This window comes from Nipponia nippon, unplaced genomic scaffold, assembly GCF_047370975.1.
Source record: "Nipponia nippon isolate SJK-2023a ecotype South Korea unplaced genomic scaffold, ASM4737097v1 scaffold_1, whole genome shotgun sequence".
NCBI classification, from domain to species: domain Eukaryota; kingdom Metazoa; phylum Chordata; class Aves; order Pelecaniformes; family Threskiornithidae; genus Nipponia; species Nipponia nippon.
This window is the reverse complement of record NW_028262290.1, coordinates 125,905,431-125,922,482: the sequence shown is the minus strand read 5'-3', so window position 1 is coordinate 125,922,482 and position 17,052 is coordinate 125,905,431. Positions and strand designations below refer to the sequence as shown.

Below are 17,052 nucleotides of genomic sequence, written 5' to 3'. Positions count from 1 at the left end.
GTTCCGCAGAGAGATTATGCAAATCCATACATGTACTTTAAAAATAATTTGATTTTATTAAAGAAACTAAAGAATCTCTTTAAACAGGTACATTATTGTCTGAGAAACAGCTAGAAGATATCGGAGAAGACTTTCAGAGAATTTTAAGTACAGAAACAAACATAATGGAGCTAAAAAGGAAAACACCAGTAGCAGTTCTAGGCGCACATACTCAAATAGCAGAGAAACAACTGCAAGTCTTGTCATAGAACTTAATTACAAACTTAAAAAAAACCAAACCTGAACATTTACAAATGCCAGGAGAAGCTTTTTCTACTCAAATATCAAGAAAGTCAAAGCCCATTTAATAAAGTCAATCAAAATGAAATTTGGGGATACCTAGCAGCAGAGTTATTTAATGAAATTACCAGGAAATCTCAGGAAGCATCCCAAAGGCATCTTGATGAAATGTATTTAAAAATGACTGAAATCTCAGCTGCCCAGAGATGGTGGTGGAGCAGGAAACAGCTGAAATATTGAAAGAGACTAAATCTTTACCGCAATAATCCTGCTTCAAGCCATAGTTCAAGAACACTCACAACCTTCCCTTTTTAGGGTGCCCTTGGACAGACAAGAGGAAACACATTATTTGAGCAACACTCTCCCATTCCCAAGCAAGAACTAGAGGGTACTCTGGAAGATGTTGTCTGTCACTTCTCATCTGCAGTCTCCAGTTTTCATCAGACTTCTTAAGTTTACCTCCTGCAACAACATACCACAGCGGAGCACAGTAGGCAAAAGGCTGAAGGCAGACATGTGAGGGTACCTGGTAGCTGAATGGCCATGAAAGTGGGCAGCAGTTCAAAGCAAACCTCCAGCAGCATCCAGCTCCCTCAGCCTCTCCCCAGGTCAATATGGGTCTCCAGAGGGGACACTGCAGTGACCAGCAGGAGAGAAGACCCATTCAGTCCCCCCACATGGACATAACTGGACTGGTTTGTCGCTGTATTTCCAAGCTCTTATCTCAATTGGAAGAGGGAACCACCCAATCTGACACAGGCTGAGGGAGCCCAGCTAAGACAGGAGTTATGCTGCATTGGCAAGATCATCTTGTGGGCTGCCCTGGACACCTCTGAATCCCTTGGCACGAGCAAGCTGCATTGCCAGAAAACACTATTCCACAGGGAGAAAGCCCTGTGGCAGCCCTATGCATTTATTTTTTCCAGTTTGAACTAAATAAACAACAGTAAATCTGCCACGTAACCATGATCGTATTTTCATAGGCAAGAAAAGAGAGCAGACAAACATCTGGAAGTGCCAGAATTTTCCAATGCAATTACTTGGAAATATGTTGCAAATATATTCACTGCATTTGTCAGTGATACAAATCCATATAGATATCCGTAATTAGTCTGACATCACCTACAACCAAGCTTTGGACCTCGAAGTTTGAAGGATTCATCTTCTTAGGGTAGGTTGAGATATTTTACATGCATGTTAAGAATGCTGTCTTGACCTGGTTCCAGTTGCACTATCTCAAAACACCAATAGCAAAAGCTTCATGTAGATTTGGGACGGGGAAAAAAGTTCAAGAAGAAATTAGCCTAATAGAATTATTCCCCTCATCTTTTAGCACCAGCCTTCAAATGACAACAGCACAGAAATGCAGAATAGCACAAGCTTACAAGATGCATTACAACACTCACATTTCTATTTCTACATGCTTCTATTATTTGGCAGTATGTATAAAAAACAAGGTTATTTATAATAGTTGTAAAAACATCTCCTTTTTGCCATTTATCTCAATTCCAGTGCTTCAGATTTTTCCTAGTCATCAAGCAACTGAAAAATCAATCCACCTGCATACAGTTTGATGATCCTAACTCCATGCAGTATACCATGCAGAGACATTTCAGAGATTATACCCTCCAGTGAGAGGCAACTGGTCACCACTTTGTACAACATAGCCATTACTCATGGTACAGCCTGTGAGAAATGACGCCATCTTTCTGTACCTCTAGAGGCAGGGGTTGGCTGCTGAGGGCTTCCATACAGTTAGTCTCCACTTCAGCCTAGGCACAAAAAGCTCACCAAAGCTACTCAAAGGAAAAGCTTGAAAGGAGGCCACTATACAGAAGACAATTTTTTTGATGGCTCCTTGGCTTCTAGCAGAGTATCATGGATAAAATCCATAATTATATTCACCACTCAGGTCTATTTTCAGAATTTGATTTCTCAGGTTACTACATGTCACTCAAGATCTCAGTAATTTAGCTCCCTGTTCCACTTGCTTAGAGGGGTTTAACACCTTTGGTGTAAGTCAACATTAGTGCTATAGCACTATTTACTACATGTTGAAATCTAATGCACTTTACTTGCTCTAATTATGAAGTCAATATTAGCATGCAGAAAGGCACGTAATTGATTAGAAATAACATGCTTCTCCCTAAATAATGTACTTGAGAAGCACGCCGCAGATAGTAACCCAGTAACATGCCATTTAAAAAAATAAAAGTTTATTAGTCCATGAATTAAAGCCTATCTCAGAAAAAACACAGATTCAGGGTGTTAAATGGTTACCACTCAAGAAGTCAAAATATCTAAAGCAATAAATTCCAGGTATTCTATGCACGGAAACCTTTACCAATGTACAATTTAGTCATGATAAAGAACAACCATTTTCAGACCTTCCTGGCTTTTGCTAAAGATCAGACTGACAAGGCCAAAATATTTCCATCCTGTGATTTCACACCATCAGCAAGTCAGCAATGACATGCAGGCTCACTACAGAGGACCAAACCAGAGTGAACTGTTTCTCATCTTTATTCTGTGGGAAGATTAGATTGTCTAGGGATTCTAGTGGGGGGGAAAAAAAAAAAATCAAATGGTGGTGAGACAGACCTCAGGCTCTCCCAGTGTTCCCCTACATGGATGCCTTGTCCCTGTGAAGTGGAGAACAGCTCCAGGTCTTCACTCTATGCTGAGGGTCACAATCTGAGGATGATCTAGCTCCCTTATTCCCCAAATATGACTCCCTTGAAAAGCAAGTCAATCCCAGGCTAACCAATTAAAAGAAAGCTTCAATTGCCACAACAATACAGGTGCCTGAACCGTGCTGTGCTTCCCCTTTCCTCTGCATTACTATAAAATGCCATCTCTTTTCAGAAACCCCCAGGAGCTTTCTGAGGTCTGCCTGCTTGCTAATGGGCCATCTTAAGGATGAATGCAGCTGAATACAGTTGTACATATCTTAATAGCAAATGTTAATAATCTAATTACTGTGAATCACAGGTCAGGGCTAGATTCAAATTGTGGTTGAATCTACCATCTCCCTCATATGCACTTGCCTCAGAATGAGCCACTCCAAATTAATATTTAAAAACAAAACATTCAGCTTGGCAACCTTTACGACCTGATTTCCACTCACTTGTGACAGTAAACAGAATATTTTAACGCTGCAGTTCAGTTTGTTAAAAATTAGCAAATGCACATTAAAAGCTCTTTTCCCCAATATAAAATTTCCTATGAATGAAACTCAACTTTAAAAGTCTTAACGCAAAATCACAGAAACATTATTCGATGTGTAAATTTTCAACATCACCAATAAAAATAATGGTTGTCAAAGGAAGCATTTATAATTGCTGTCATTGTTCTTCTCATCTGTTTTACATTAGATTGCCTCAGAAAGATAAAAGCATCCTCATCACCTCTTCCAAAGGAAAATTGAGCAACTAATGCTGCATATTAAGGCACCCAAGAACAAAAAAAGGTCTCTTTAAAAAAAAAAAAAAAAAGCTCATTTACACGAGACCTAAGCAGCGTACAAAACATTCACATAGGCCTTGCTTCAAATTCAAGAGCTATCTACTTGGCCACAACAGACAGCCAGGCTGCAGGTGAGGAAGGAGATGGTGGGACCTACGGCCTACACTGAGCGCACACGGCGTAGCCTACATAACACTACCATAAAGATTGTGTTACTTCATCTCAGAAAAGCCACTATCACTCTGATTCCTGTTTAGAAGGGACTTGATTTGGAGAGAAATTATTGCTGGCAGCTGCTTCGGGCACAAACTCTTGCAGCTTTAGACTGGGATGGGTAATAAACTCCCAGACTTTCAAGCAGCTCTGTCAAGATGCACTTTACATCAGTAAGAGCCCCTGCTACCTACCTGTTAGTCTGAGAGGACCTAGCTGAGCACACAGCATCCTGCTTCTTCTATCCCAGTCTGTGAACACCAGTAATCACCACAACCTGAAGTTTCAGAAAAAAAGGGGCGTTTGGCAGATTTTTCCACATGTATCTTTCTTCACTGATGAACCATCTCAGCCTTTTTTTTGTTCTGTTCCTTCTCGCTACAAAAACATAATTAGTCCCCCTGTTCATCTAGTCAGTCTACCTGCCAAGGAAGGGTTGCAAGCGACGGCAGCAGCTTCAGCAACTCTCAGTCCCAGTCGGGCAGTGCATATTCCCACACTGCAGTCCCTGTGCAGCTTCTCCAGTATCACCCAGCGACCGCTGGGTATGCCTACACAAACTAGGCCATGAGCTGATTTGGGAGCCCCGGATTTAACTTCTTCCCTGCCCTCAGAGGACTAAGATCTACAGCTCCAGCTAACCCAAAGGACTGTGTTTCCCTTCTTTTTCAATCCATCTGTTTAAACAAGGCCTGCTAGGTTTGTTTTAATGCTGCCTTTTTTTTTTTTTTTTTTGTCTTTTTTTGCCTGAAAGTCAAACACAAATGAAAAATTACTATAAAGCAAAAGCCATAACACACCAGATTGAGGATTTCACAGAATGGTTGAGGTTGGAACGGACCTCTGGAGGTCATCTCATCCAAACTCCGTGCTGAAGCAGGGCCACCTACAGCCGGTTGCCCAGGACAGTGTCCAGATGGCTTTTGAATACCTCCAAGGATGGAGACTCCACAACCTCCCTGGGCAACCCGTGCCAGTGCTTGGTCACCCTCACAGTAAAGAAGTGTCTCCTGATGTTCAAAGGGAACCTCCTGTGTTTCACTTTGTGCCCACTGTCTCTTGTCCTGTCACTGGGTACCACTGAGAAGAGTCTGGCTCAGTCTTCTTTACACCCTTTAGGTATTCATACACATTGATAAGATCCCCCTTGAGCCTTCTCTTCTGCAGGCTGAACAGTCCCAGCTCTCCCAGCCTTCCCTGATAGGAGAGATGCTTGTCAGCCAGTAAAATGCCCCGTGTCCAAGAAGCATGCCCAAAAAAAGTGACCTTGTACTATCCTGTTTAATACATACCGTGGCATTGATATTTGACAATGCTGGACTGTGATACTGGGACAACGGCAGAAGTGCTGCAATTCTGGTGCAACCACCGTACTGGCTTGGAGGAACCAAACAACAGAGATGTAAAAATAAAATTTAAAAAGAGCAATATGGTGTAAATTAGGAACAGCATTTTCCATTGAGGGAGTCTGTTAAAGACAAACATTATCCTTTACTCAACAGTACAGTTGTTTTCAGGATTTGCTGGAGCCACACTGCATACAGCTCTCCAGCATGTTTCCATTGGACAGTAAGGTGGCTGGAGTGCTCTCAATAGCCCAGCACAGGTGGGCACAGGTGAGGAGGGAAGGTGTCCCAATAGGGCCAGGTTTCTCACAGCCCCTAGGAGCCCTCCCAGTCGCATCCAGCTTATTCAGAAGCACATAGGTTCAAAGATCACAGCTAAGCACAAAGAGCAGGGCTCACATCACCACCTACAAATGAACCTCCACTGTATTTTACCTTCAGTTCAACACAACTAGCGCTGTGTTTTAAAGCTATGTAAAAATTGATCCACAAAGATTTGTAAGTAATTAATAGGTTTTTTTCAACTTACTGAATGAGAAGAGGAGGAATTTCACACAGCCTTCACTGTATATGTTAATTATTTGAACATTAATAAAAACAACCACAAACAAGATTTCCATACCTAAGGACCGAAGAAAGTGTTTTTGTATTCATACATTCCTTTTCACATCAAAAGGTAATATCTTTGGCGGAATATTGTTAAATATTGCATGCAGGAGTCCTTAATGTTTAAAACCAGTAACTTATTTATATTTCATTTTTATTTAAAGGCTTCTGATAATGTTAACAGTTGAAATAATGCAAACAGACCATCCTCTTGGAGTCATTTTCCTTCCTGTGTTCCCATATACCCGCTAAATAAGATACTCAACAAGGGACAAGTCATATGTAAATTTATTTTGCAGTTTGGGATTGTGCTAAATAATTACTAACAAAAATGTATTATTTAGCTCCAGGCTATCTCACTGCATTAGAATTAAATGGCAACTATTTGCTCTTTCAGTGGTGGCAAGAACCACGGGGCTGATGTCAGCATCATTTTGAATGCTATTATCGCAGTCTCTGGTTTTCTAGAAGGAACAGGCAGATTTATTTACAACCTAGTGAAAGTCTCACATTCCTTTGAGCATGACACCATAGGAAATATCTTTCTTATTCTAGATAACCAGGAGCATATTAGTATTATTAAAAGCTATCTCCTTATTAAGAAGGCTGTTATGACATTCCCATTTCTATGGGAAAATTCATTATCACATACCATTTGAGCACCAGCAGGCAACTGTGCATATTTACTGTGAGGAAAATTCCAGAAAGCAGAATACTCCAGTATTGAGTGCTTGCCAAAGAGCCATGTGACACATGCCCAGATCTGATGTTAAGGGTTGTGGGTTTTTTAATTCAGGGTTTTTTTTGTTTTTGTTAGTTTGGTTTGGGGTTTTTTTTGCAGAAATACCAATGAAAGAGTAACAAGAGACCGCACAAGTCTGAATCCCAGCTGTTATGCTCTTTGGAAAGATACCAGAAGCATCAGCACCCTACACTCCTACTGACAGGCAGAATAGGCTGAAGAAACATGAGGCCTGAACCACAGAATTGTTTGTTTTTCATGGTTAGTGACACTGCAGTTAAAAGGTATGGGACTTGCCACACTGCAGGCACTACCAAATCACACTGGGAATATCCTCTCCCCGCCTTTCCTTGCCAGGAGAAAGCACCTGCAGCCTTGGCCATTTGGGCAGAATCTTTCCACAATATCCTGCTCCATCTGTGAGTATTAGTGCCACAATCTGGCCATAAATTAGTTATTTCTAAGGCTAATTGAGCATATATAAAAATAAACACTCCCCCGTCACGATGTCACCCTCTTTTTTCTGTCTTTGTTAATGGCGGTATTTAAGATGGAAGTATTGTAACAATGCATTCAAAACACACTGCAAACTAAATATTCATTAAGTCAAACAAATACTCCCAGAGGAATATCCTCTTTGGATTCATAGCAAAGGAGGGTTTGCTTTCAGTGCTTGGTAATATACTTCTTCCACAAGCAAAACACCGCTCAGCCAGCCCTTCATGCAGCCCGGGCTTAGCCTCCCCTCTTTCCCTAGGTTTGTCTTGACAGACTGATCCCAAAAGCCCTTCGGCTAATTCTGTCATAAAACCAAAGCAGCCAAACTTTGCTCTAACACAAGAATGTAATCCTTTATGGACATTGAGGCAAAAAATAATCAAAGTTCATGAATCTGAACACCATCTTAGCAAAGTCTTCCCCAGCTAGAGCAGAACAAGATCAGGTTCCTCATTGAAATTTCTTAAAGAGTTTTGTCATGCCTTTCTACCTCTGTCGTATTCAACTTAGGAGGGCCATCCAACTCTAAAATAGACAATGAAATACAAATACTCCTAGACTTCTTGAACCTCAGTTCAAGGTAAAATTTAGACTCACCCTTCTATCTAGATACAGAATATCAAAAGATGGGAAAAAAATGAGGGCTGTTCAATGATCAAATATTACAATGCATCCTTCTATTCTGCATGCCCATTCCCGAGAGGAGGCCTGCAAACAGTATAATATTTAACTTGAAGTACTTCAGGCTGAGGCCACTGCTACAGAATTGAAGTTCCTACATTTCAAAATTATGTTTTTCCATCATCCACAGGCCAAACTCATACTGGCTTTTAGAAGAAGGCATACAGAAAACAATAATCACAATATTTAGCATTGACATCCCAGGCTTCTTACTATTTTTATAAGTACGTGGTCAGCACGTGTTGGTTTTTCATCAAATACAGAATAAAAGCACACTTTTTGCTGCTGATGATATTAAATCTACATGAAGCAGGCAGGGATACATTAATTCCCCTACTCATTATATAAAGATAAACAAAGGAAACACATTTGCAGAGCTAGATTATATTGTTGCTACCCTGATTATGCCTTCAGCCTCCAACTACAAATGCCCTCTTCTTATTTGGACCAATGTTCAGCCATCTGCCACTGCAAATATTGCCAGGCAATGGACAAGTGAAGAGATGGAACCTTCTAAGAGCTGAAGACACAAATTTTTTAAGTGAAAATTAAATATTGATTAAATAATAATTAAAATACTATTTTATATTTTTGAAGTTGAAACAAAAAGCAATTAACATAATAAAGTCCACTCAATTCTCTATTTTACCAAGTTCTTTGACAAAGGCACAATTTGGTCTCACATCCCCAGTAGATGGCTCATCTGACTTTGGTTTCATTAATGTATACATTATAAATGGGAAGCATGTAGATAGCATAGCTTACTCCCTAGTTCATTTCCCTATCTGGATTTAAACACAGCCATTGTGGCCTAGCAGAGATATCCCTACAGATTTGTAACATGCAGAAAGCATTACTAATGAATAAGGCTGCATATAAGCAGCTAACTCTAACTTTTAATATGTTTACAAAGGCTCGAGTACATCTCCTCCTCTTGCCATCCATTTTAATAGAGTCCAGGCTCAGTAACACACCTTGAGCATCAGCAAATGAGCAAACATAATTGAAACAACCTACGTACAACAAAAGCAGTGGCAAAGTACTGTCTACTTGTCATCAGGAAAAAGACAAACATGAAGAGAAAAAAACAAAAAAGGAAGCAAGTTTTGACAACTTCATTAAGACAGAGCATTTCACAATCAACAGAGAAAGTAAACAAGATGGCCAGCAAAGGCTTCTCCTGGGAAGACAAGAGAAGCAGTCCCATTGCTCCAAGTAGCAGTGCCTGTCAGCACTGCAAAGAAAAAGCCCTATGGCACTGGTGACAATATTTCACAGATTGCCATCTTCTCAGTGACACTTGTCATGAAGCAAAACTAAATACTAAAAATAAGATTTTTCCACAGTTAGGATATGTTACAAAAAAAAAAAAAAAACCCAAAACATACTACAAAAGGGAAATCCCCCTGAAATCCCAAGAGTGAGAACAGAAGTGATCAACCGAGCAGTTGGGACATTGCTTTCTCACTTTCACTCTTGACTAGGCAAAGGAGCTCTTGACTAGAAAAAGCAGCAGGCACCAGGGACACAAGTTCAAGTGCAGCCTGTAACAGCAAGTCCTGCAGCATCTGCTTCTGAGCTTTTTCTCCTCTCTGGTACTCTTGGAGAGGCTGCAGCTGCCTCAGACTCAACACTGCATCAAACTGGTAGTAGTAAGCAGATCCTCCTACCTCCCCACCCTCAAAGATGGTTGCAACTTTAAGTCAAAAACCTTAAATGTATGTCACATTTGATTTTCTTAAGTGATTAGTATATTACTAATCAAATTGAGAAGCTGATTAGCAAATTGACTATCTGATTAGCTCCTTCCATGATGCAAAGAATTAGATATTAATCAAAGCTCGTAGAAGATAAGCATCCTCACACTCAAACCAAGCACCTGCATTTCACAAGGGGAAAAATAATGATTATTAAAACCAATGAATTGTAGCTCTTTGATTAGTTCCAGACACTTTTTTCCCTCATCTAATCAAGGTAATTATACAATAAATCTTTGAAAATATATGATGTATTTAACAAAGCAGGACTGATTTATTTGTGCTTAGTAAAGACTGTTCCCTCACCACCCCTCCAGCTAGCTAATTCCCTCTTCTGTAAGTTGACTTACTACTACAAAATTCCATTGCAACAGCTGCTGACTCCTTTGCTGGTATTGCCATAAACAAGTCACTCACACCATCGTACCAACACCGAGTTTGTTCCACAGATGACAGAAGATGGTTCATAAGGTTTTCAGTGGCTTAAAATAGATATTTTAAAAAAATAAAAAGGAAAGGAAAAAAAAAAAGCATCTGCTGGTGTCAAGACAATTTCTTGGCAGAACTCAGCAAGAGGACAGCTTTCAGCTGATTAGCTGTGCCCTCATAATTAAAGAGTCATCACAGTCACTGGGATTTACTTCAAGCTGTTTTACAAGTTAGATTCATCAATAACAAACTTAAAATACATTCTACCCAGAGTGATCCCAATGCAGGTCTAGATTGTGTATACCTAATAGGGTTGTTGGCTTTGGTTTGGTTTTTTGGGGGTTTGTTTTTTATTGGGGGGGGGGGGGGGGGGAGGTATTTAAACTTGATAAATCAGTATCTACCTTAAACCTTTGTATTTCTGCAGTGTTTTTATTCTATCAATCTTCCGAAAACTATAAACAAACAATTTCTTTTTTTGTTTCTTAAACGCTTCCAAGTAAGAACACTCTAACGGTTTCTTGCTTGTCATATGTTTCTTCAAAGAAAAATATAGTTAATTTTAACCATGCTATAAATTCCAAGGTATAAATTCTCACTCAGATGAGAATTTAAAAAAAATCTTCATTAATTCTTCTCTGCCTACAGCCAGCAAATATATTTTAACCAGCTTTATCATTCCCTGCATCAGCTATTGGATAAAACACATTAGCCATTGCCCAACTGCTGTATCTCTCCTGCCAAAGAGATCCAAAGGAATCCACTTAGGTCCCACTTAATGAGCTGAGCTATCCAAGAAAACAAATGTTAGTCCTCAAACTTGTCCTTCAGTTACCATCAATATTAAAATCTATGCCATTACACCATTTTCTTTTCCAATTTCTGTCTATGCTTGCTTTCCTCTTTATGGTAGGAAAACCCACACCCATTAAAATGCGATCGCTCATCAATTTTCCCACACTGTCATAACTGCATTTGTTTCTGAATGGCTCAAAGCATTACCATGAGAATCTTTATAAAATACATCTTGACTAGACTTTATTAAATAGGGTGGTACAATCCTTTTCACCTGGAATAATAAAACAAACAAACAAAAAAAAAAAAGGAAGATTCACTAGGAAGTGTTCACCTAATACCACGACAAAAATCACCATCTTTTTATTCAACTGTGACAATAACATCACTAATTGAACACAAATCTGTTGACTTGCAAAGGATTTAATATACAGGGTCGGGAATTATGTTTCATACACAATTTTATACATAAGGAAGATGACAAATTTAAGTAAAGATCACTGTTGAATTATCAGAACAGCAAAATTCTACATAGTCTTTGGGTGTTCCTCTAGGCACCAAGTTATTACGTTTTTCTTTTGAAAGAGAAACAGAAGTTTGGAAGCCTGCGGAGAGAGACAGAGGGACACAGTGTCATCCAAATGCTGTCTATCAGTTTTTAAACATGTTACATATGTGATATCAAAATCTATAGCTAGCTATGCACAGCCTGAGCAGTGACTCGAGCAAAAGAATCCACAATTTTCAGTACCAAAATACAGAAGTCTTTACTACTAGCACAGAATAAATAGCTCACCATCCTCTAGTGAAGAACAAGAATGCATACACGTAATTAATGTATTTTTCATAGAAAATACACTGTTACATAGGGATACAAATCTGGAACTCTTCCAATATAGTTATTTTCACATACATACCAGAAATACTGCTATAGTACATAACCAGGCTTTAGCAGCTTTTGCATTTTGCCTTCCAAAATTTGCCTGAATTAGTTTCACTCCTAAAGCAAAATGCTGTGGGAGTGCTGCACATAACAATTCTGAAGCAAACTAGAACAGTTGGTGAGATATTGCAAATCAGATTGACTGGAGGCATTAAAAAAGCTCATGGGAAGCAGCAAATGCAAGGTTTCTCCAGTATCTTGTGCTATTACACAACAGTCAAATAGAATTTCAGTATCTGCACTCATAAAACACAAGGACATCTCCACTTAGTGCCACAGAGCAGAGAACATGTTGCACTCTCTGAGAAGGTCCACAGCAGGTTACACACTCACTGATACTTCCCCAAACACTTAATGTACTTGGCCTGGCTTTGATGCAGTGCTTCCCAGATGCCCTGTTAAAAACTGTGAACTTCAGCATCATTAAAACAGCTGCCCCTGCTGTGTAAAGTAGCCCAAATGTGATTCCCATTCAAAACTGTCTTTTTTTGCTGTTGAACAGACTACAGTGCATTATATAGCCTGCACTGTGTTGAGATGAAGGCTGCTCAAGGAACACTGGATGACTGGTATCCCATTAGGGCTCTCAAGAAAACAAGTTTTCCACCTCAGGAGGTTACTCCTTAGAGAAGATTTTACATAAATACATCTCAAAATTATTTCACAGCTGTGCAAGTACCTTAACTCTATGAACAAACTGAAAGACCAGAGCAGGCTTATAAGAGTAAAGCCTTGGTATCCAACTGTGCTATAAAAGGCAAGCTTTTGCTGTACTCTCCCCCTGGTTTTTTGGAGTCAAACAACTACTACTACACATTTAAAAGTCTTTCAGGAGCCTTGGTTTATGTTACTTTAAGCTGCTGTAAGAACATTTCAATAGGAAAACAGAAGACAATTAGCATGCCTCCTGGTAGCAACCCAAACTTTGTAGAGCTTCTGCCTGGTAATCATGAACACCGTGTTTTTTTAAGTAAGGTACAATTTTTCCCCCCCACTCCCTTCTTGCCAATGGAGAGAGCAACACATCTGTAGGGAGGAGATGCAGCCTCCTACTGCCTCATTTTTCTCCTCTAATAAACAAAAGTTGTTAAACTTACAGCAGTTCAAACAGCCAGTCTGGATACCTGCTGGAGCTTACAGGATACAGCCCTACAAGCCCCAGGGTACATTTCTGATAGGCCACACAACCCCAAACCATTTTCTTAAATATGTAAGGAAGAGGTGCAGGTGACATGAAGGAAAAAAAACCCTAAGTTGATTAAAACATCATTAACTCCTTGCACAACCTGCCCTCTCAAGTTCACTTCATTCAGAGAAAGACAAGCAGGTGTCATTCCCATAATCATCCTCGTGTCCTTGAGACCTGGATTTTGCTTCACTACCCAGTCCCCACTGCTCTGCTGCCTTTTTATTCATTCATTTATTTCCTAGAAAAATAGAGCTAGGTTTCTAACCCCAAATGCTTAGAAGCAAAACCAGCACAACACCGGGCAACACAGTCTTCAGAGCATTGGGACAGCCTGAACCATGGTATAAATCGCTTCAGTCTTTTCAGTATCTTATAAAGTCTAACACCTGAAGATAACAATGTAAATGTCAGCACTGTTAGCTTTAACCACAAATCACTTCTGCAGAAACATCCAGCTAATAGGCTTATTCTAACACTCCCAAACTGTTCCCAAAACTTCCTAGGTGCTAGAAACCCCAACTACTTTCTTCCAAAAGCTCCAGGTTTACTCCTATCAGTATCTAGGATGCACTTAGGTACTGTCAACAGAAAAACCTTCAACTCAAAGCCTGAAAATGAACAGGGAACATAAAATAGGATTAAATATCAAAATAGGTAACAGCATTAATACCTGGCTTTATTCTCATTTTGTTTATTTAATGAAAAGTTCACAATTTAAAAGCAAATTTAAATAAAGCTGCTGCAACAGAATTTCTACTCTACCAAACAATATGCTGCACAATGAAATTTTGCCACATACCTTAGATCCAGATTGCTCACCTTCATACCATATTATCAAAACAAATGTTTGCTTTATTTTTAATATAATTTAACAAGAAAATTCATACCTGGATAAAAGAGAGAGACCTAATTGGAGTCCCCACTGAGTGAAAGGTTGCAGACTGATCTCAACTACTGTCTACTCTATTGGTGTGACTGTCAGGAGCCCAAGTGCACCTGCATAGGCAATAACTGCCCTGAACAGCTTCACCTGGGATCCCCACCTACGCCCCACACACACACTCCTTCCCCAGGATGAAGATAAGCCTAGCAAATGAGGCTCTCAAATACAAAAGAATGTCTGAGAACAAATGTAAATCCTTCCACAGTTTCTGCAGCCATGAAATCAAAGAGTAAAGAAGCCCTCGTTTAGATTTAAAAAAAAGATACAGAAAATAGTAATGTTTTTTTTCCCTTAATTATCTGTACAAGCAAAGAGTTTCCAAGGAAAAATATTTCTTCTAAAGCATGCTACTTGCAAGTGTAAGACATAAAATTACACACGTTCAAATACGAGCACTTTGCTTACATGCACCTATGATATATCATTTTCTCTAGGTACAGATACACGTCTTTTGATGCATCACGATTCCAAAATGCAGACCTATTTAATACTAAGGAATCATATTGATACATCAAGATCGCTGCACTGGGAAAAGTCTAGGTGATTTGTAAACTCATACGTTTACTGTGTATCAGAATATCATAAAACCCTTTGATTGCAAGTGACATTTATATTTGGAATCATGCATAATAGGGTGGATGCCTGGTACTTGAAACGGGTGTTCTAAATAGCTCTGGCTCGCTTTTCATCCCACCTCGACCAACAACATGCCTACGTGCTGAGACAGAGAGAAAAGGCAATAGGTAAGGGAACTCTCCTAAAAGCTGTTTCATTCCCTACCAGAAGGGATAAGTATTAATGATGCATAAATGTTTCCATAAAAAAATCTTAAAAGCTTGGAGGCCATATGTTATCATCACAGCTACACTACGGAACAGAAATACGGCTTTATTTGTGTGTTTACAGGAGTTACAGCAGACTCCACACCTAATTAAGGTTTTATCAGATTTTCTCATACTACAAAATCTGTCTAAGGATATATCTCCTAAGCCTCCCAACAGAAGTTATAGTAGTGCTTCTCTATGTCCATACAACCCTGTTTATCACCAGTGTAATTATAAATATATGTACTTACCATTTTCTGGCACTGAAAAAAAATCAAATTGTGTCTTAAGTGTCACTCAGCTTGAAACTACAATGTTCATGACAGAGAAAGCTCAAGTAGACCCTTCATGTGATTAGCCCCCATCTGTCACCCAGTGAAGTAATAATTCATCCCAGACAGTAAGGACGTAGAAAGGCTCAAGTGACTTCAGTGGGAGAATAAACTCCGGCTACCCCCTGTTCAACTACCAGCTTTATTTCAGGTTTGAATCTCACGGCTTATCAATGCACTTCAACAATGCTAAGAGAAAAGGAACACATCAAATTGGGCACAAAGTAAAATTAACTGTGTTGTAGAAGTCGCTTTCTAGCTCAAAGAGAATCCAATAGGTAGCGTTAGGAGCATGGCCTATTGGAACCTTAGACTGCAAGCTGTGAACTTTCACCTAGGTATGCTGACCGTACGCTGAGCTCTTACTTAGCTACGTGAAGGAAGGCCCTGAAACCAGTGCAAACCAGGAAGATAAGGTAGCCAAAATCAGCAGAAGCTGCAACTATTCAAGATAAGAAAAGGAATGTCCTGCCTGGAGACAGAGAAAGGATCCAACAAGGAACAAGAAGACCCCAGACCCAAATATTACTATCAGACCGAACCATCGCATGAGGGGAGGGGAACATAAACTGTAAGGGTATAATTGCTCAGGCATTCTTTGTTCGGGGTCCCTCCCCGGAGGCACCCAGCTCGAGCTGCTCTTCACTGCTGTACCACTCCATAAATTCGCCTGGCATACGTTATGTCAGAGACTCTGCTTTGGCGAAACCTAGGGTCGAGCCTGAGGGGAGAGAAAGCGCCTGAGGGTGAGTGTGTGTGTGTGTGTGTGAGTGAGGAGTTGGAAAGGGGCACCCACCAGCTCAACGGAACTGCCCACTGCGAAGAGGCTCCGGTCCTAACAGTTAGTCTTGAGCAGCATGTGTGGGACTCCCTGGATGGTGTGGGAATGCTCGGGCAGCTGCTGCTCCTTTGACAATTGTATCTGCCTAAAAAGAAATCATAAAGAATCTCCAGTCCTTTTTATTGTATTCGATTAACTCAAACTAAAAAAAAAACAAAAAACAAAAAAAAAACCCAACCACCCACACTCTACCATAAAAATACCATAGACACCAGTCTGTCCACTCAGGGGAAATGGAACTGCTGTGAATTATGAAAATACTGACTCCATCACAAATTCTGCAATACTAAATATTTACTTAAAATCTATTTTTCATCATGTTTTCTTAAGATGACTGAAATCTGCAGCTCTTGGATAAATTAAAGACTCCCAGGTCACCTGGGTATGATTGCAAGTACAGCCTTGTTCACAGAGCTAGAAGTTTGAACTGAAGAGTGAAGGTCTCACCTTGTATTAGCCAAGAAAGTGATTAGGTTTTATTGTTTATCTATGTCCTTCACTATATGTTACTGAAATTTGTTTGGTTGTTTTCAAGTTAATGAACAAAATAAAGTTTATTGAGAGGTTATTAATTAAAAAAAAAGCATTTGAGAAGGAAAGATACTATTTTCTTCTTCCCCAAGTAACTGTCATGCCCAAATGGCATTGATACATCCATGCAATTTGAGGCGTGATGGTACAGCCAAAGCCTTCTGGTAGACTAAGCTCTCACACACTAAGGGACACCAAGTAGCAGAGGATATCCATAAGCCCACTAGCAGCAACATACACAGGGAGCTCATCCAGAAGCAAAAGCCTACAGGCCGAAACAGCACAAATAGCTCTGTGACAGCCTTGGAGAGCTGCAACTTTCCAATGATTTCAGCTAGCATCAGCTGGAAACCCACAGTGCAGCCTCACTATACTGCAGCAGGCTGCCAGCAAAACCCGTCTGAGATGAGACAGAGAGAATGAGAACAAAAGACGGAAGAGAAAGGAGAACGCGCTCTGAACTCTTTGTATATAAAAATAAAATTGGGAAAAATGCTCACTGTTCCAAGAGAAGATGAAGAGATGAAATAATCAGTTATGATAAATGAAACAGCACCAGGCAAACCTCTTTGTCCCTTTGAAATATCATGGGATGTGGTGAGATCAGAGTAGTGCTATGCCAAGAGAAAATAAGCAGC

The 17,052-nt window shown here is 39.9% G+C and overlaps 1 protein-coding gene across 9 annotated transcripts in view; it reads right to left on the bottom strand.

Annotated features, from left to right (window-relative positions):
* The window catches only part of ZNF385D (zinc finger protein 385D), a 439,008-nt gene that overhangs the window by 387,926 nt on the left and 34,030 nt on the right, over positions 1 to 17,052 (bottom strand). Inside the window, exon 1 of one of the 9 annotated variants that reach the window (XM_087771583.1) lies at positions 15,839 to 15,854. The exons of 7 other annotated variants lie outside the window; for them this stretch is intronic. The gene's annotated coding sequence lies outside the window, so the exon portion shown is untranslated. Of the gene's footprint in view, positions 1 to 13,830; positions 13,888 to 15,838; positions 15,855 to 17,052 lie in introns of those variants that run through there. One more of the 9 variants, XM_087771565.1, reaches the window with a different exon arrangement.